Genomic DNA, 5,087 nt, shown 5'->3' with positions numbered 1-5,087 from the left:
CCCGGCGCCGGAGGTGCGATGCCGGGCGCCGGCTCTCGCGTTACAGAAAGTGCCCCGGCTTTCTGTGTGCTCGACTTGGTTCCGTGGCGCTGCCACGCTCCCTGCTAGCTGAGGCCTGGCCGAGGGCTAGCGGGTTCGGTTTTATGCGGGCTCCTCCGTCCCTAGGAGGATGGAGGGCTGCCGAGCTGCTCTCCGAGTCTCTGCAGGAGAGCAAAGCCGTGGGTAACTTCAGGTCTGGCCTCTGCGGTTCTCGAACTGCAGAGCCTCTCACGCATGCCTCAGGTTTCAGCATACAATAATGTCTGGTTATCTTGCCACCCCATTAGATTCGGTTTTGGTTCTCTGCAAACCACTTGTTGTAATGGGAGAAATCCAGCTACAGAGGGATATTAACAGCTGCAAAAGGTTGTCCTCACAGAACTGTACAAAGCTGCGTATCAGGGCTCCAGTTCATACAGGAACACTGTGGGTCTTTGGGAGGGACAAAATGTGGACATTTCAGCCGCACCTACCTATATTAACAATTCTGTGCTTTTTGACCTACGCTGCCTCCTTCGTCTCTATATGCCAACCCCCTTTTTTTTAATTCAGGATTGGGGATAGGGGGGTTGGCAGGGCCAGGACACCCTGTCCAGACATCCCCTGGGTGTGCTCACGCTTCCCCTCTGGGGGAATATGTTTGGGGAGGGATTGGAAGAAGATCCAGGATGGTGATGGGACCTGATCTGCTCGTGGCCTGGGACAACGAAGTGCCCTACAACAGCCCGCAGGACTAAAGCACAGCTCAGCAGCACCACGGAGATACTAAAGCAAGGCAACAGAAGATCAATCCCTGCAGGTCGAGCCAAGAACCCTACCAGGAGGTGAAAGAGATGTCTGGGAAGTTCTGTGCAAGGAGAGGGGACGGTGTGATCCTCTCTGGTTGTATCTTTTCTCGCATAATCTAATATTCCCCCCCTAAAAGCTGGTCTGCACACCCACAAAGGAGCAGGAGAGACAATGGCACGGGGAGCCCAATTCACACCCTGTCCCAGCTACTCCCAAGCCCATCCCAGGGGCAATCAGCCCATCAGAGGCCCTTCTCCTGTGCCCAGAGGAGCCCAGGGGCACAAAGGCAGGCGGGAACCTAAATTAAAGGACTCAGAGGAACAACCACCCTGCCTGTGCCCCTTCCAGGGCTGCCCCAGCAGAGTCTCATGCCCAGCATCCAGGCGTGAAACCCATCAAATGTGTCAACACTAGAGCACCTTTCGGACTGAGGGGGGGTTGTTACCTAGGTGTATGGGGTACATTATGGGGCTTCCCCCCCATATCAGTATTTCAGGATTGCACAGGACTTACTATGAGACGTTTAGGGGAGGAACCGAAAGCAGGGAAAGGGATGGATTGAGGTGAATTGGGGAGGAACAACTGTAGCAACATAGTAAATTTCTTTCTCGCTCTTTCCTGGGATGAGAGTTCTCTGTTCTGTGCAAAGGCGTGTGTAGTGCAACTGCACTGCAAAGTGCAGCAATGGGAGCCAGACCACATGTCGGAAGGCCTGTGTGCCTGCGGTGCAGCAACTGGAGCGAATGCAGGTGTGCGAGCACTAATGAAGGTCAAGCTGGGCTGTCCAGCCCGTAGGGGAAGTGGCCTGGGAGCCAGGGGTGTCTCTAAGGGTGAGACCATGCGGGGGCTGGCTACTGGGGACCAGGGGAGTTCTGGCCAGCTCTGCATGTTTGGGGGGGCAGAGGGCTGAGATGGTCTGTGCCGGGAACTGCAGTGGGGCTGTGGCCTCAGGGACTCATATGTGCCAGCAACTGGGAAGGCTGGGATCCAGGGCCAGCTACTGGGCAGACTGAGTCAATGCTTCCTTTATCACTTTCTGATTTTTAGCAGGTTTTAAAGCCTTTTCTCTCTTTGACATAGACAGCAAGATGGAAGACCAGCATCTACAAGCCCCATGTTGAACCGAATCAGTGCAGTACATCCAGTTTCTTGCACAAGTTTCTTCACCAAAACACATCAGAATTTTCTGATGCTTTCCAATTAAAGTACTAGGCTGAAAGAGCATTGGGTAAGCCAAGAGTTTCACTTTCCTATAAAGCCTGAGGTGATGGGATAATGCCTGAGTAATAGGGAGCCCAGCCAACAATGCTGTATTCAAAATCAGCTTTTATCTTCCCTTTATTTTTTTCTGCAGAAACAGAGGAACTTTTTTATGATAGGGCAACATTTTGTATGGATGTAAGGAAGCAGTCCCTGAAAAGAATGATTTGGGAACAGGTAGGTCTTGGGAGGCCACAGAGGCTGAATGGGGTACTGAGACACAGACTAAGAAGTGAAGTACCAGAGCGAGGGATAGGAGATCCTGGTGACTGTGGAAAGGAAGTACTCAGGGCAAGGATAAAGAAATGTTGGGCTTGAAAGGAAACAGGTTGAAAAAGTTAGTTGGATATCTGATTTCCGTAGTCTTGCGTGGCAATGGTATTTGGAGGAGCTAAGAGAAGAAAGATATTTAAGGTAGGGCTAAGAGGAGTACACTCTTCAGGAAGTGAAGCTAAATCAAAAGGAATGATCTGATACACTACGGGCCGTAACATCTCTGTTCTGAGTTACAGCATGCTGTTTTTGAAAGTTTTCTCTTGAAGATATAAAGTGGTGCGCATTCCTTTATATTTCTACAAATATTGTTTCAGTGGCTTACTAATCATACAGAAGGCAGGACGGATTTGAAAAGAAAACTGAAGGAAGTGGACGTAGGCGGGAGGTTGTCCTGGGGAAAAGAGTCAGCTAATAGTTAATGCATTTGAATGCAGAATCATAGTTTCAGAAGGAGTGAGAAAACCTGATCTACAAAGAATTTCTTTTTCTTGGATCAGTTTTCACTAGAAATTTCCTGAAATTAATTCGTTGGCCACCTTTTCTGGTACTTACGGTTATTGGATCCAATAAAATAAAAACATAAGTTTACCTACTTTATCTGTTTCTGTAATGTCTTCATTTTGGGTTTGAAACTTGGTATTTTGTAGTGTTGGACATTTCAAATGACAAGTGAAGTTGTGGACTAACTTTAGTTACACGCTGGTCTTCACAGATCCCAAAACTTGTTTTGTGCATTGAGTTGAGGAAAGTATCAGCAATTACAGCCTAAATTTACATTATCAGGATTTGTTTGATGGTTCAGCTGGCTTGGCAAAGTGAAATGCACAGAAACAGATCACAGTATTAGGATGATGTAGTTTGGCGTCGGTACTTAGAGGATATGGTCTATATTTCATTCACTTTGCTTTGGGTCAGCTCTTAAATTATCTACCAAACCCAAGAAAACGGTGGAAGTGTGAAGCCCAATCTAGAGGATTCATTTTGAGGCTCTACCATTCTTAAGTGGTCATAAAGCCATTTGTTTTCGTTACCCATAATGAAGAAACTATGTAAGGGGTGTCTGACTGCTGCTGAGTAAGCCTTTAATGAATACCAAAAGGAGGTACTTTTTAAAAGGAGAACATTAAAGGATGAACGCCAAATACTAGTAATAATATAATAGTCCTGTGCCAGCCTTTTAAATATATAAATAAACTTGACCGCTTAGGAACTGAATGCCATGTTCCTACAAATTTTGAATGTCCTTTACTCATAAAAATGTTTTTATCTGATGATTTATTTTTTCAGCTTTGGAGGCTTGTAATAGAACTAAGCCACCCGACCTAGATTCAATGTGACTCATTAACAGACTGGCCAAGCCACAGGCTCAGTCATGTTACTTAATTTTCTCAGTCTCAGTGAAAACCGTCATGTGAATTTCCACAGAAAACTCATTGGATGATCGCTTATTTTGTAGATGCGTGGTTTTTGAGTGATATAAAAAAAAAGCAGCCTAACATTAAATCAAAACTATCGCAAAACTGTTACTAGAGGGCAAGGCTTCTCTTACTTGTTCAGCTGCCATTAGCAAAAAGGCTTATTTTTCTGCCTCGCTAGTACCTCACTGCTAGGTATGGAGAATGTTGCTGTAATATGGATGAACAGTCTGAATTAACCTGTGAGTTGATCAAGAAATGGCATTTCCTTGGCCTTTTGTTATTCTTCTTTTGGGGCTGAGGGAGCTGTTCCTGCCTCTCCTCTCACCCCAGCTGAAGATGCCAGTGAACTAAAAAGGGAGATGTAGGGGCAGTTGTTCCCTGACAGGAATAGTTTATGGTTTGCAGCCTTTTTGTGAAATGGCAATGGTAAGAAGTATTCGTGTCAGAGCTTGATAATCTGTTAAAAAAATAAAAATAAAATTGGCAGCAACCTGTTTAGAGTGAAAGTGCACGAGAGCTACCACTCCTATCCATGATGCTGTTACTACCATCGCTGTTTTGCACAGCCTTTTAATTTATCTGCTAAGAAAACAGTAAACTTCATTGAGAATGCCGATACCTGTTACAGAATAAATTTCTCTTAACATTCAGAGTGGTTTTCTGATTTTTCCAGCTCTGGGGAAGTTTAAATGGCAAGGGAAGTGAATCTAGTGGGAAAGACTGTATTTAGCTGCTTACCAGTTCTGTTGTCCTGACCTTTAGCCTATGTTGGAGGATATGGATTCCTTACGAATAAATTTCCTCGGTTTTCTCTTTGGGGAGTACAGATGATACGATGTGAAACCTCTTCCATTCATACTGACGTAATTAAAGACAGACATCTTCTGTCAGCAGAGCTGGATAACTTGCGTTCAAGAAGTTAGGAGAATCCCTTGAAGGATTTTTATGACCAATAATGTTGGGCACTAGAAGAGTTTCAGGAGAACGCTAGCGTGCCAGTAGTTAAAAATACAAATGGGACAAGCTGGGTAATTAAAAACCTGTCAGCCTGACTTTAATCCCCGGAAGCTATCGGAACAGTTAATACACGCTTCTGTCACCAAGTAGAGAATTAAAGGAGGGAAGTATAATTAATGCAACCAAAAATAGGTTTATGGAAAACAAAGTCTGTCGAGTAAGTGCCCATAGAAACGTGGGTAGAAATCAGGACTAGGATTGCAGCCAGAACTCAGCTGCCCTCTTCCCAGGAAAGATGCGTGCCCCAGGGCCTGACGAGTTGAAGGGATGTTAAAAGCGCCGCCCCCC

This window comes from Aptenodytes forsteri, unplaced genomic scaffold (assembly GCF_000699145.1).
Source record: "Aptenodytes forsteri isolate BGI_AS27 unplaced genomic scaffold, ASM69914v1 Scaffold273, whole genome shotgun sequence".
Taxonomy (NCBI): domain Eukaryota; kingdom Metazoa; phylum Chordata; class Aves; order Sphenisciformes; family Spheniscidae; genus Aptenodytes; species Aptenodytes forsteri.
Note: the sequence above shows the minus strand (reverse complement) of the source record.